Source organism: Chiloscyllium punctatum, chromosome 12 (assembly GCF_047496795.1).
Source record: "Chiloscyllium punctatum isolate Juve2018m chromosome 12, sChiPun1.3, whole genome shotgun sequence".
Classification (NCBI taxonomy): Eukaryota; Metazoa; Chordata; class Chondrichthyes; order Orectolobiformes; family Hemiscylliidae; genus Chiloscyllium; species Chiloscyllium punctatum.
In genome coordinates this window covers 30,394,310-30,410,762 of record NC_092750.1, presented here as the reverse complement: position 1 = coordinate 30,410,762, position 16,453 = coordinate 30,394,310, and the positions used below count along the sequence as shown (strand labels likewise).

At 41.4% G+C, this 16,453-nt stretch overlaps 1 protein-coding gene across 12 annotated transcripts in view; it reads left to right on the top strand.

Annotated features, from left to right (window-relative positions):
• Window positions 1-16,453, top strand: part of ptpdc1a (protein tyrosine phosphatase domain containing 1a) — a 139,466-nt gene that overhangs the window by 36,631 nt on the left and 86,382 nt on the right. For 2 of the 12 annotated variants that reach the window (XM_072582249.1, XM_072582248.1), the window contains one exon: window positions 10,211-10,357. The exons of the other annotated variants lie outside the window; for them this stretch is intronic. The gene's annotated coding sequence lies outside the window, so the exon portion shown is untranslated. The remainder of the gene's footprint in view (window positions 1-10,210; window positions 10,358-16,453) is intronic. 12 annotated transcript variants of the gene reach the window in all.

The following is a 16,453-nucleotide window of genomic DNA, read 5'->3' as shown; positions in this document are numbered from 1 at the left end:
GCAAAACCAACATATATGCAGTGAGTGACGTCATTTCTATTTGCAGTAATTAATATTTAATTGCCATGCTTCCCTAAACCATCTGTTTTTCAGTGAAATCATCTGAAGCTTTCATGAAGCTGGAGTAGGGTTTTTTTTATTTTGCTGGTCATCTGTGACCCCAGTAGTTCTTTTGAGATAATGTTCATGCATAGTATAGAGCATGTTGAACTGTTAAACTGGCTTTCCTTTTGAATCTGCTGGTCGTGTTTCAGTTGAATTCAGGCAGTTATATTGATAAATTCCCGAGGAGATTTATTATAGGTACAATGCAATTAAATTATTGTGATCTGAAATATGTAATACATAGCACATTCTAAGTGCTGGAACTAAAAATTCTGAGTCTTGTTGGTTTAGAAGGGGACTAGATAATATTATTGGGAAAACTCTGATCCAATGTCCACTGAATTGTTTATGCCAGATAAAATTATATAATGTGGGAATAATTGGTTTCTGCTGATCTTGAAACAGACCAATCAAAACCTAATCTCTTTTGGTCTCTTCACATGTTCTTATATTTTCCTCATATTCAGAATTTTTTAAATGGAAAATTGAGGAAAAGTCTTTGAATTATCTACTGCCTGTAAACAAGCATCCCATGTCAAAGACACTTCTCCTAACTTCAGTTATTAACTCTTTTAAATTGCCACCTTGTATTGTCCCAATGTGTCAAGCAAGTGTCCCTTCAAAATTATAATTTCTGAACCTGAATTATAATTATAATTTCTGAATCTCATAATTTGTTGAAATCTATGTTGCGTGCTTTCTATGCCTATATTGTTCTTTCTATAATGGGTTCTAAAAACTGAAGACAGTACGGTTGCCTAGCCAATGTTTTGCATAAATTCATTATTTCTTTGCCTTATATTCAATGACCTAATGTCTAAAACCAAAATTCTAATGACCTTTTACTGTTGCTTTATTTCGTTTCACCATTAGAAAACTTTAGGGATCTATGTTTCCTTTACAATGTCCATGTTAATATACATTTTTTTCTGTCTTCCTAACAGATTCATCTTATCATTGCTTGCTCATTTTACTATCGCATTCTGTCTCATGCATTTGCATGAAGTTAAATGTGACACTTATTTATTCATTTTTCTTTACTGTCTTGGGTCTTCCTGATGTCAAGCTCATTTATAAATTCCCTACTTTTCTGTTATTGCTAAATTTCAATGCTGTGTTCCAGTGTATAGTAGCAAATAATCTATATACATATGGGATAAAAGAGGACCAAGATTAAATTCTGTAGTTTACTGTGAGAAAGCTTTCTCTAGAACAACAGAGAACATAAAATCGTACAGCACAGGAACATGTACTTTGGACACTGATGGGAACATCCACTGCCCTCCAGCTTCGTGATCAGCACAGAAGTAGGTCAGGGCGCATGGCAGTTGTCATCAAAAATGACCACTTAAGGATAGATTTCCTGTTTGTGTCCTGCGCGTTCTCTGTCAGATCCGACACCAAACATTCTTTTTCTCTGACCACTGCCCCCTGCTGGCTGACAGCCTACAGGACGATAGCGGCTTGTCAAGGAAACATGAAAGCTGAACATGAAACTGTTGACCCAGAGAACATTGAGGAGAACCGTGAAGTCCCTTTTTGAGTCTCCAGCTGACTGGTGGGAAGCAGTCAAGGGGAACATCAAGAGATGCTTTATCCTGAATGGTGTTTGGAAGGAGAGAGAGAGAAAAGGGGAAAACTGTCCAAACTCCAGAAAAGCATGCAGAACCTGTTCCAACTGATAACGATGAGGTTGATGTCACTGAGGACCTTCAGGATGTGAGAGCCAGCAAGCTCTGCTGTTTGCCTTGGAGGCCTCCAAGATAATCATCTGGTTCAGGGACTCCACTATGGAGCAGGATGAGACGTGCTTGCATATATTCTTCCAGTAGGCGAATGGGGAGAGCTCTTTGCTCAGCAGACTGAACGAAGAAGATGTCTTAGTAATATCATCTCAGTCTGACATCCTGAGGATCAGAAAATACTTTTATGCCAGACTGTATGACACAAAGGCCACAAACAGTGTGTCCTCCTAGTCATTTCTGTCCTCTATCACAGAAGTTTTTTTAGATTAGATTCCCTACAGTGTGGAAACAGGCCCTGCAGCCTAACAAGTCCGCACGACCCTCCAAACAGCAACCCACCCAGACCCATTCCCCTATATTTACCCCCGACTAATGCGCCTAACACTATGGGCAATTTAGCATGACCAATTCACCTTACCTGCACATCTTTGGACTGTGGGATAAAACCGGAACACCCGGAGGAAACCCAAGCAGACATGGGGACAATGTGCAAACTCCACACAGACAGTTGCCCGAGGCGGGAATTGAACCCGTGTCCCTGTCGCTGTGAGGCAGCAGTGCTAACCATTGAGCCACCATGCCGCCCCAGTACAGTTCTTAGACAACAGCGCACCGGAGAGGCTGGTCAACCGTTATCACTGGATGAGCTGGCTAAGGCTGTCTTGTCCATAGAAAAGAAAATAACTCCTGAAATGACGGCTTAAGCTTACTTGAGTAAGTGGCTTGAGTTGTATTCAGATCCTTGAGACTTGATAGGCCTTGTGTACAACAGTTGCTTCTGGTAGGTAGCTTGTGCAAATCCATGTGGAAAGGTATTATCACCCTCAGCGGAAGGGGGAGAGGGAGGAAATTAGCAACCAATTTCAAGGTTAAATGTGGATTACAAAATCTTGTCTAAGGTCATCGCCAATCAGGTCAGTTTTGTTCTGGGATCAGTGATTCAGCCCAACCAAACTTGTGTTGTACCAGGTGGGATGACCTCTGAGAGTCTTGTGCTCCTCAGGGATATGATCACCTGTGTGCAGGACACCTGCCTTATTAGCCTGGACCAGGAGAAGGCCTTTGACAGGATATCGCACATCTCCAAGTGGAATGTACTCTCCAAAATGGGCTTTGAGGAGGGAATCCACAATTGGATCCAGATGATGTACACCAACATCGTTAGTACAGTCTCAGTCAATGAGTGGGAATTAGAAAGCTTCCTGATCAGACCTGGAGTCAGGCAGGGCAGCCCACACTCTTTGTTTGTGTGTTGTATGGAGCCTTTTGCTAAGTGTATCAAGAAGATGCAAGGCTGAGAGGTGTAAGTATTCCAGCCAGCGGAGGCCTGCAGGTCAAAATCTCCTCGTACATGGATGACTTCACTGTTTTCTGCTCAGATCTGCTGAGAATCTGCAACCTGTTTGAACTGGCTTTGGGAAGATATTATTAAATTGGAGTAAGTTCAGAAAAGATATATCAGGATGTAGTCGGGAATGCAGGGTTTAAGTTGTAAAAATAGTTTTGATAGGCTGGGACTTTTTTCACTGGAGCATGGGGTGATCTTATAGAGATCTTGTTAAGCTGAATAGCGAGAATCTTTTCTGTAGGGTGAGAGAGTTGAAAGTTAGGGAGCATATTTTTAAGGTGAGAAGAGAATGTTTTAAGAAGGATGTGAGGGGCAACTTTTCTATGCAGAGAGTGGTTCATGTGTGGAATGAGCAGGAAGTGGTGAAGGCAATATTTAAAAGACATTTGGATAAGTACATGAATAGGAAAGGTTTGATGATATATGGGCCAAATGCAGGCAAATGTGTCAAGTTTGATGGTTGGCATGATCGAGTTGGAACAAAAGATCTGTTTCCATGCTGTATGACTCTAAAATTGAGGCAAGAGCGAGGCTAGTTTTTGGGGACTGGGCCAACCAATTCCTTATCCCCTTTACCATCAGGACAGATTACCTGAAGGTTCTGGGAATATGATGTGGAGATGCTGAGACATGTGCAAAAACTTGGGAGGACATTGCAAAAGCGAATCAAAAACCGAGGTTTTAGGAGCTCTGCTCCCTCTCCATTGCAGTGTAAAAACCTAGTCATCAGGTGTGAGGTGCTCTCTGTTGTTGTAGATAGTACAGATCTAGTCCATTTTCAGAGCCTGCACCGTTGCAGTCACCCAAGCCATCTTCCTCTTCATCTGGAGATTTACCGGGTCCTCAGGGACACCATGTGCAAAGCTGATGATAATGGGGAGGACAAAAATGTACCCATTGCCACCCTCATCCTTGTGTGTGACTGTGCTAAGCCACACATACGCAAACATGAACTGCCTTGCCACTTCATACTGAGGTTCTACCCGTCCATGGTGTTGCAAAGGATGGTACTGATGTAGTTGCTATGGCCTGCTCCAAGTAGTTGGACAATTCCGTACCAGCTGTCCTTCATGGAGAAATTTGCAAAGAAAAACACCTTTCACGTTAAGTCTATCAGGAAGTGCTCAGCATGTAGCATCCTGGAGACCTTGCGCAAAGAGGAGAGGGTTGATCCTGTCAGGTTGTCCATTGAACAAACTGTCAAAGTCCTTTAGCGGAATGCCTCATCACTAGAACTTGCCAAGAAGCACCAAGGCACCACTTGGTTGATGGTGATAAGAGCACTGCTTGTGAAATCCTTCGTGTCTGTTCTGACTGTCTGGATGGTGCCTTCGAAAGGGAGAGGTGGAGGAGGTAGGAGGTTGAAACTGCAAGGAAGAGAGATTCAGTGATTTTTGTTGAGGTTTGTCCTGAACAGCTCCAAGATGCACGCCTCTCTGCTCTATGGTTTCTTCCCAGGATGCACATTGACTGCACCTGGAGGACCATCAACTCTTTATTCTGCCTGAGATTTGTTGCTCATCCTCAGCTGAGGGTTACAGACTGGCACATTCCAAGGTCCAGGACTACATGCTGAGGGGGACAGTAAAGTTTGGGCAACTGCCATCAATGCACAGTGGGGAAAGGGCACCAACTAAGGTCTTTCTGCTGGAGTTTAATGAGGCTTCCATTCTGTCATCGCACCACCTACCCATGTTGTGGAAGAATTACTCAATGTTCTATAAAAACATTAACAGGAAACTCAGAAAAGCCTTCACGAAATTAAACTTTAATCTTGCAAAATCTAAGCTGTGGCACCCAGAAACATGTCTTCCCTGACTGCCCATAATTTCTTTGTTCTTCTCCAGTTTATACAATTTGTTGGTTCCCCGCTTATCAGATTATATTAGCATAGCCAATCATGCTGGCTTGCTTTGTGTTTGTAAACTAATCATCGTCTGCCACACTGGTTCCCTTCAGCACATGACAATATTATCATCTTCAGCATTAGCTCATCTCCCAGAGATTTAACTAACCTATCACAATGCACTACCATTATCTGTTACTGGAGTCATGTAACATGATCCCGGGCATATATTGCAATACTAAGTTATAGAGTCATAGAGTCATGGAGATGTACAGCATGGAAACAGACCCTTCGGTCCAACCCGTCCATGCCGACCAGATATCCCAACCCAATCTAGTCCCACCTGCCAGCACCTGGCCCATATCCCTCCAAACCCTTCCTATTCATATACCCATCCAAATGCCTCTTAAATGTTGCAATTGTACCAGCCTCCACCACATCCTCTGGCAGCTCATTCCATACACGTACCACCCTCTGCGTGAAAAAGTTGCCCCTTAGGTCTCTTTTATATATTTCCCCTCTCACCCTAAACCTATGCCCTCTAGTTCTGGACTCCCCGACGCCAGGAAAAAGACTTTGTCTATTTACCCTATCCATGCCCCTCATAATTTTGTAAACTCTATAAGGTCCCCTCAGCCTCCGATGCTCCAGGGAAAACAGCCCCAGCCTGTTCAGCCTCTCCCTGTAGCTCAAATCCTCCAACCCTGCCAACATCCTTGTAATTCTTTTCTGAACCCTTTCAAGTTTCACAACATCTTTCCAATAGGAAGGAGACCAGAATTGCACGCAATATTTCAATAGTGGCCTAACCAATGTCCTGTACAGCAGCAACATGACCTCCCGACTCCTGTACTCAATACTCTGACCAATAAAGGAAGGCATACCAAATGCCTTCTTCACTATCCTATCTACCTGCGACTCCACTTTCACAGAGCTATGAACCTGCACTCCAAGGTCTCTTTGTTCAGCAACACTCCCTAGAACTTACTATTAAGTGTATAAGATTTGCTTTCCCAAAATGCAGCACCTCACATTTATCTGAATTAAAACCTATCTGCCATTTCTCAGCCCAAGATCGTGTTGTAATCTGAGGTAACCCTCTTTGCTGTCCACTACACCTCCAGTTTTGGTGTCATCTGCAAACTTACTAACTGTACCTCTTATGCTCGCATCCAAATCATTTATGTAAATGACAAAAAGTAGAGAGCCCAGCACTAATCCTTGTGGCACTCCACTGGTCACAGGCCTCCAGTCTGAAAAACAACCCTCCACCACCACCTTTGAGGTCTTCTACCTTTGAGCCAATTCTGTATCCAAATGGCTAGTTCTCCCTGTATTCCATGAGATCTAACCTTGCGAATCAGTCTCCCGTGGGGAACCTTGTCGAACGCCTTACTGAAGTCCATATAGATCACATCTACTGCTCTGCCCTCATCAATCTTCTTTGTTACTTCTTCAAAAAACTCAATCAAGTTTGTGAGACATGACTTTCCACGCACAAAGCCATGTTGACGATCCCGAATCAGTCCTTGCCTTTCCAAATACATGTACATCCTGTTCTTCAGGATTCCCTCCAACAACTTGCCCACCACCGAGGTTAGGCCTACCGATGTATAGTTCCCTGGCTTGTCTTTACTGCTCTTCTTAAACAGTGGCACCACGTTAGCCAACCTCAAGTCTTCCGGCACCTCACGATGATACAAATATCTCAGCAAGAGGCCCAGCAATCACTCCTCTAGCTTCCCACAGAATTCTCGGGTACACCTGATCAGGTCCTGGGGATTTATCCACTTTTAACCGTTTCAAGACATCCAGCACTTCCTCCTCTGTAATCTGGACATTTACTACATTAACCGTTAACAACATTACTGCCATAATAACTTCCATCCCTACCACCATGTGCCCCAAATATACGTAAATATAGTCTTGTAAAAGTAACAAATGCCTTTGATTTGTTTGTTGATAGAGTCAAACTCCAATGTTTGTTTCTCCGTATGCTACTTACCTTCTGGACAAGGCTTGCCTTGCACATCTCCTTTAAAATATTCCCCACTCACCTTAAACCTGTGTCCCCTAGTATTTAACATTTCCACCCTGGGAAAACACTCTTGACTATCCACACTGTCCATGCCTTTCATCATTTTATATGAGTTTATCAGGCCATCCCTCAACTTCTGATACTCAAACAACAAAAATCCAAGTTTTTCCAACCTCTTCTGAAAGTAAATGCACTCCTATTCAGGCAACATCCTGGTAAACCTCTTTTACACCATTTTCAAAGATATCACGTCCTTCCTTTTGTGTGGCGATCTGAACTGCATACAGTACTCCAAATATGGTTGAACTAAAGTTTTATACAGTTGCAACATAGCTTACCATCTTTTATACTCACTGCCCTGACCGATGAAGGCAAGCATGCCGTGTATGTCTTCTTTATCACTTATCCGTGCAGGTTGCCACTTCAGGGAGTTGTGGATGTGTGCCCACGATCCCTCTGTATGTCATTGCACCCAAGGATCTTGCCATTTACAGCCTACTTTCCTCTTGCATTTGAAGTCCCAAAATGCATCACCTTATACTTGTTCAGATTAAACTCCATCTGCCGTTTCTCTGCTCAACTTTTCAACTGATCTATATGCTGCTTAATCCTTTAACAACTTTTCTCATTATCCATAAATCTGCCAATTTTCATGTCATCTGCAAATTTATTAATCAGGCCACCTACATTTTCATGCAAAGCATTTATATTTATTGTACTGTTCTATTTATCTACGTTGTCTGAAGTAGACTAACAAAGCAGTTTTATTAAATACTTATATCAATTTAAATCAGTGGTTGAGGCCATACAAATTTTCTAGTTTTAACAAAATATAGACTTTGGACCTTTCAAAGGGGTAGGAAAATACTGATTGCTATTTGAATGGTTCTGTGTTGGAACATTGGAGTTGTCTATACCATAAAGGGGTTATGAATCTGAATAGCCATTATGAAGAACAGATAAGATGTTTTGCAATCTGTTTCCAGTGATAAAGTAAATGTATTATAAATATTTCCTCAGCAAAATTAACATTTGAAGATGAAAAATATTGCATTGTTATAAATATCTTAATGGTTTGCTACAAAGCTGTAGACTGTTGCCAATTTTCTATAAAGGATGTACAGCCATGTAAACTAGGAGCAGGAGTCAACCATTCAGCCCTTTGAGCCTGGTATTCTGCTTGTTAAATTGACCTGATTAGCTTTTAACTCTAGTTTGCTGTCTGTTCCTTGAAATCTTAGACTCATTTATCAATCAAGAATCTGCCTAACTCAGCCTTAAAAATATTCAATGACATTGCTTCCACTACTCTGTGGAAAGAGAATTCCACAGACTAACGACCCTTTGAAAGAACAAAACATTTCTTTTCAGATGTATCTTGAATGAGCATCCCAATTCCATGAGTTGACTTTTCAGACTTGCTTACTATTTGTCTTATTACTGGTAGTGGACAGTTAACGTGAGGTGTAAGATGCAATGATACATGACTTAATCTGTGCCATGTGAACTTGAGTGAAGATGAAATGTATACCATGGCAGCAAGCAAGTGGAAATAGCGAGAGTACGGATCTTCTAAGAACAGTATCACAAGTGGGCGGCACAGTGGTTAGCACTGCTGCCTCACAGCGCCTGAGACCCGGGTTCAATTCCAGCCTCAGGCGACTGACTGTGTGGAGTTTGCACGTTCTCCCTGTGTCTGCGTGGGTTTCCTCTGGGTGCTCCGGTTTCCTCCCACAGTCCAAAGATGTGCAGGTCAGGTGAATTGGCCATGCTAAATTGCCCGTAGTGTTAGGTAAGGGGTAAATGTGGGGGTATGGGTGGGTTGCGGGTCGGTGTGGACTTGTTGGGCCTAAGGGCCTGTTTCCACACTGTAATGTAATCTAATCTAATCTAAGTGGATGTTGAGCAAATCAAATTTGAGTCTGAAATGAGTCTGGATTATTAATGTTTAAATGGCATTTAAATGTTATAGGTATGGATGTTGCTGATGTCGTGTTATGATTGATTGCCTGACAGTACGTTTCTCTGGGTGAAATTATTCATACTATTTCTTAACAGTCCCTCGAGGCTACCCAGTGCAGTTGCAATTCACTATCAATCAACTTAATATAGGCAAACTGCATCTTGTAAATTCATTTTAATTGAGTCAACTTCTATGATATGAGCAAGATCAGTGTTTATTGTATTTCAACTGTCATTTGATTTTTTTTTTGTCTACATTTTTTGATTTTTTTTCTTTTGTCATCATCCATCTTTTGTTATCGTATTGCAATACACCATTTAGAGAACTTGAAAACAGGAAAGTAGATTCAATCACCCCTAAAGTAAAATATTCCTATTTGTTACAGCTTATGTGGAGAAACAAAACTTTTTGGGACCACATCTTATATATTTTAATTGGCCTAACAGCATGCAGCAAGAGGGAACCCCCAATATATATGTTTCCGTTATTGTTCAAGGACACTTATTATGTGACCTATGATTTACAATAAGCCACCACTGTCTTCTGTGATGTGGTTCGGTTAAATTCCTAATGCATTTCCACTCTCCCCAACTCCCGTACTGCCTCTGAGATTTGTAATGCCCCATTTATTAATCCAGTCCAAATTCAATGAGATAGTTATTCATCTAAGAAAATAGATGAATAACTATCCATGGGCCATTTAAAATAAAAAAAAAGTGTGTTCATTTAATCCTAATGCTGTAACAATGACATGACATGGCTACTTTCCCTCAGGATCGTTTATACATTTCAATAAGATTATCTCTCATTTTTTAAACTCCAGTGATAAAGGCATAATCTGGCTAGCCTTTCCACATAAGATAACCCTTTCATTTTGCAGTGAGTCTAGTGAATCTCTAAACTACTTATCATGCAATTCTATCTTTTTAAGTAAGGTGACCAAGAATATATGTGTTAATTCAGATGTAGTCTCATAAACAACCTGCATAACTATAGTAAAACTTTCCTACTGTTAATCATTCCCTTGCAATAAACAACTGTATTTCATTTGTCTTTTTAATCACTTGCATTTCCTGCATGCTAACGTTTTATGAGTCATGTTGTGACAACTAGCTGACTAACCTCTTCTTAGTCAGTCGCAAAAAATATTTTTATTTCTTTTTAGCACGCAGCTATCACACTTAAAATATAGATCGTTAGAAAATGAAGAAGCCAATTACCAAGTTTTTCTTGAGTGAAAGAATAAAGAACTTTATTATCTGCTAACACAAGAAAAGATAAAATGCGACATCAAACATACGCAGAAACACAGGTAAGAAATTTAAAAGGATGTGTCTGGTACAGATAGGAGTAATAAAGGTTTTCCAGCCAAACAGATGTTTCAGGTGTTAAGTTTAAAATCTGAAGCCACAGTTGATTCATTGTTGTCACGTACCTGCAGCAATAGATGAATTTATGGATATCTTTGAATCTCATTGAATGGTGCATGCTCAAGTTGCTTTTATACCAAACAGTCTTTTCTAAATGATGAGAGAAGTAGATAGGAAGAAAGAAGGACTAAGCCTTCTAGGTTCTGCTGTTGTGAATCCATGTACTCTCTCTGTTGTATTGCTGAAAAGCAGCTGTTGCAATATGGTTTTAGTATGTGTTCTGGAATATAACTCCAGTGTCTTCCCAAATTGGCTAACTGATAGAAAAGCCCATTTGTATATGTATATGCCCATTATGTGAAATTATAATACATGTAGTACATGTGGGAAATAAACAGGAGATACAGATAGTGAATTTTGAGAAGATTTGTAGCTTAGGTTGAGGTTCTGGATGTAGGTTTGCTCGCTGAGCTGGAAGGTTTGTTTTTGGACGTTTTGTCACCATACTAGGTAACCTCTTCAGTAAGCCTCCAAATGAAGCACTGGTGGTATAGCCCGCTTTCTGTTTGTGTTTCCTTGGGTCGATGATGTCATTTCCTCTTGTGATGTCATTTCCTCTGGTGATGTCATTTACTGTTCTTTTTCCCTGGGGTGGTAAATGGGATCCAAGTCAATGTGTTTGTTGACATAGTTTCAGTTGGAATGCCATGCTTTTAGGAATTCTTGTGCATGTCCCAGTTGAAGTGGTGTCCCTCCTCATCCGGATGTAAGGATACTAGTGAAAGTAGGTCATGTCTTTTTGTGGCTAGTTGATGTTCATGTATCCTATTGGCTACTTTTCTGCCTGTTTGTCCAATGGCATTAGTTTTGCTTGTTGTCTGCATAGAGTTTTTCAAGTTAATTAGCTACTTTTAATGTTTTGGTGCGTTTGTGGGCTACCATGATGCTAAGGGGTCTGAGTAGTCTGGCAGTCATTTCCGAGATGTCTTTGATGTAGGGGAGAGTGGCTAGGATTTCAGGACGTGTTTTGTCTGCTTGTTTATGTTTGTTGCTGAGAAATTGGCAGACTAAGTTCATGGGGTACCCATTCTTTTTGAATACACTGTGTAGGTAATTTTCCTCTGCTCTTCGTAGTTCCTCCGTGCTGCAGTGTGTAGTTACTCATTGTGGTTCTCATGCAGCTTTGTTTGTGGACGTTGGGATGATTACTTCTGAAGTTCAATATTTAGTCCGTATGTGTTGTTTTCCTGTAGACGCTGGTTTGAAGTTCCCCATGGCTGCTTGCTCTACTGCGATGTCTAGGAATGGCAGTTTATTGTCGTTTGCTTACCCTTTAGTGAATTTTATGCCACAACAGGTATTAAGGTTTCCTTTAATTTGTTTCTTTTAGTGATGACAAGGGTGGCGTCTACGTAACAGTCCCAAAGTTTGGGTTGGATGGTGGCAGAGCTGTTTGTTAGAGTCTCTGCATTACTGCCTTTGCTAAAAACCCTGATATCAGAGATCCCATGGGTGTTCCGTTGGTTTGTCTGTAGGTGTGCAACATACAATGCTTCTAGGGATTACGCAAAGTTCACAAACCAGGACCTATCCTCAGACCCATAGTCTCGCTACCTGAAACACCAACTTACAGATTGGTCAAGGAGCTACACCAAAGACTAAAACACTTAGTGGAAGGCTCACGCCACTCCATCCACTCCACCCAAGAATTCCTGAAGACCATTAAAGACACCAAGATAGAAGAGGATGAAGTAATGGTCTCCTAAGATGTAATAGCCCTGTTCACATCCATCACCATCAACCTGGCTAAGGAAACACTGACTACACTATTAGAAGAACCAAAGACACATATCCCAAACACCACCAACTTAATTAGCAAGGACAATATCGTCAAGCTAGTGGTCCTATGCCTTACCAGTCACTTCACCTTCAACAGCAAAACCTACAGTCAAACCAACGGAACACCCATGGGATCTCCAAATCAGGGTTCTTAGCAGAGACAGTAATGCAGAGACTTGAACAAACAGCTCTGCCAACCATCCAACCCAAAATTTTGGACCGCTACATAGATGACACCTTTGTCATCACTAAAAAAAACAAATTAGAGGAAACCTTCAAGATCAATAATAATACCCTTACTGGCATAAGATTCACTAAAGAGGAGGAAAATACCAACAAACTGCCATTCCTAGATGTTGCAGTAGAGCGAACAGCCAATGGTGAACTTCAAGCCAGTGTCTACAGGAAAACTACACGTATGGACCAAGTATTGAACTACAGAAGTAATCATCCCAACATCCACAACCAAAGCTGCATTAGAACCACAATGAGCCACTACACGCTGCAGCACGGAGGAACTATGAAGAGCAGAGGAAAATTACCTACACAGTGTATTCAAAAAGAACGGGTACCCCATGAACACAGTCTGCCAACTTCTCAGCAACAAACCCAAACAAGCAGACAAAACACGTCCAGAAACCCTAGTCACTCTCCCCTACATCAAAGACATCTCGTAAATGCCAGACTACTCAGACCCCTTAGCATCATCGTAGCCCAAAAACCCACCAACACACTAAAACAGCAGCTAATGAACTTGAAAGACCCTATACAGACAACAAGCAAAGTTAATGTCATTTACAAAATAACTTGCAAGAACTGTAACAATCACCACGTTGGACAAAAAAGCAGAAAAGTAGCCAGCAGGATACATGAACATCAACTAGCCACAAAAAGAAATGATCCTATCTCACTAGTCTCCTCACATACAGGTGAGAAAGGACACCGCTTCGACTGGGACAACACATTTATCCTAGGACAAGCCAAACAAAGACACGCACAAGAATTCCTAGAAGCATGGCATTCCAACTGGAACTCTATCAACAAACACATTGACTTGGATCCCATTTACCACCCTCTGAGAAAAGAAAAGGAAATGGCATCACCAGAGGTAATGACATCACCAACGCAAGGAAACCCAAACATATAAATAGAAAGCGGGCTAAACCATCAGTGCTTCATCTGGAGGCTCACTGAAGATATTACCTAGTATGGTGATGAAACGTCTGAAAATGAACCTTCCAGCTCATTGAGCAAACCTAGATTCAGGCGATGCAGATTTCTTTAATGTGGGTTCTGACCTGGTTTTGATGTTTTTAGGTAGAAATATTAGCCTGAGTGCACCCAGCTAAATTTATTCAACGTGAGTCTCACAAAGCTTGCTGCAACCAGTGGTCAGGTGACTATTGCAGACATTGTAGGTCCATGTTGCTTTCTTTTTTAAAATAATTTTTGTCGATGAAATGTATCGGGTATTACAATCCTTATGTAAGTTAAAATGTTATACTGCATATTTACTGTTTTATAGTAATGTACCAGAAGACACAGGCAGTGTAGGTAGGCTTGAGAAATCTTGGTTTCACATTTGGAACACCATGTTTCAGAATTGCTTGGAATATCAAAATAATTGCCCCTGGATGAAAATGTGCAGTTTAGGTGAATTGGCCACATTAAAATTGCCCATAGTGTTCAGGGATATGTAGGTTAGGTGTATTAGTCTGGGGCAAATGTAGAGCAGTAGGGGAATGGGTCTGGGTGGGTTACTGATTGGAGGCTTGGTGTGGACTTGTTGGGCTGAAGGCCTGTTTCCCCACTGTAGGGAATCTATATCATTCTCTGTATCATTGTTTAAATGGCGAAGTAGGCTTGGCTGGCTGAATGACCTATTTCTGTTCCAGAATTAATTACCTTTGTCACTGTATTCCTGGATGCAGTTTACTATCTTAAAGGGAGCAGGAGTTTTCACTGTTGCAAATTTGTAACATCTGGTACGGTATTTGCCAATTTTGTGCTTTGTTATTTCAAATAACTATTAATAATTATATATGCTCCATACACTGTTTTTAGATCAGCATTGTGTCTGAATGAATTGCAACCAAATAGATGTGTTATTCTGTCCATTGTTTCAGCTGAAGCTTTTCTGCTGTGAAAACTGCTGCTGCCTTTGTGCATATTTACTGAGCAAGGATTACATGATGTTCATATTTGCATACAAACATATGAACAATGATCGATAGGTAATGATCCTTTGGTCTTTACTTCCTGTCCCATACAGTTACAAATAGCTTGTACACAATGGTACAAGTATCTTAGTAATGTACAAAACTATGACATCTTCAGTGAGAGACAATAGCCAGTTTGAAACCCAGGTTGACTTGGAGTGAAAACTTCTTGGGAATTTGTCTCCGACCTGTCTGAGTCATCAAAATTAGTCCAGTTTAAACCTAAGGCTTTCACACCAGTGTTCTTCTCTGTGCTTGCTGTTGACTGTTGCCAATACTTACAGTTGTTAAACAACACATTAACTCTGTTGTTCTGTGACTTGCCAAGTAATTGTCTGGAAAACAGGTATAGAAAGATTTGTTGCTCATTGGTATTTATCAAACATTTTGAGATTGCAGCAATCCTGCACTTAACATTACAAGAAAACACAAATCTTAAAGAATCTATACTAATTGAATATGATATTTTCCTATGTAAATAGATGGAGATCTGATAGGATAAATAAAATACTGAATCAACAGTAGTTGGTGTTCTGGGAAGTTAAGATGATATTCTATTGGATATTTTAGAGTCATAAAGATTAACAGTGTGGAAGCAGACCGTTCAGTCCAACTCGTCCATGCCGACCAGATGCCCCAACCCAATCTAGTCCCACCTGCCAGCACCCGGCCCATATCCCTCCAAACCCTTCCTATTCATATACCCATCCAACTGCCTCTTAAATGTTGCAAATGTACCAGCCTCCACCACTTCCTCTGGCAGCTCATTCCATACACGTACCACCCTCTGCGTGAAAACGTTGTCCCTTAGGTCTCTTTTATATCTTTCCCCTCTCACCCTAAACCTATGCCCTCTAGTTCTGGACTCCCCGATCCCAGGGAAAAGACTTTGCCTATTTACCCTAACCATGCCCCTCATAATTTTGTAAACCTCTATAAGGTCACTTCTCAGCCTCTGATGCTCCAGAGAAAACAGCCCCAGCCTGTTCAACCTCTCCCTATAGCTTAAATCCTCTAACCCTGGCAACATCCTTGTAAATCTTTCCTGAACCCTTTCAAGTTTCACAATATCTTTCCAATAGGAAGGAGACCAGAACTGCACGCAATATTCCAACAATAGCCTAACCAATGTCCTGTACAGCAGCAACATGACCTCCCGACTCCTGTACTCAATACTCTGACCGATAAAGGAAGGCATACCAAACGCCTTCTTCACTATCCTATCTACCTACGACTCCAATTTCAAGCAGCTATGAACCTGCACTCCAAGGTCTCTTTGTTCAGCAACACTCCCTGGGACCTTACCATTAAGTGTATAAGTCCTGCTAAGATTTGCTTTCCCAAAATGCAGCACCTCACATTTATCTGAATTAAACTCCATCTACCACTTCTCAGCCCATTGGCCCATCTGGTCCAGATCCTGTTGTAATCTGAGGTAACCCTCTTCGCTGTCCACTATACCTCCAATTTTGGTGTCATCTGCAAACTTACTAACTGTACCTCTTATGCTCACATCCAAATCATTTATGTAAATGACAAAAAGTAGAGGACCCAGCACTGATCCTGGTGGCACTCCACTGGTCACAGGCCTCCAGTCTGAAAAGCAACCCTCCACCACCACCCTCTGTCTTCTACCTTTGAGCCAGTTCTCTATCCAAATGGCTAGTTCTCCCTGTATTCCATGAGATCTAACCTTGCTAATCAGTCTCCCAGGGGGAACCTTGTCGAACGCCTTGCTGAAGTCCATATAGATCACATCTACTGCTCTGCCCACATCAATCCTCTTTGTTACTTCCTCAAAAAACTCAATCAAGTTTGTGAGACATGATTTCCCATGCACAAAGCCATGTTGACTATCCCTAATTAGTCTTTGCCTTTCCAAATACATGTACATCCTGTCCCTCAGGATTCCCTCCAACAACTTGCCCACCACCGAGGTCAGGCTCACCGGTCTGTAGTTCCCTGGCTTGTCTTTACCAC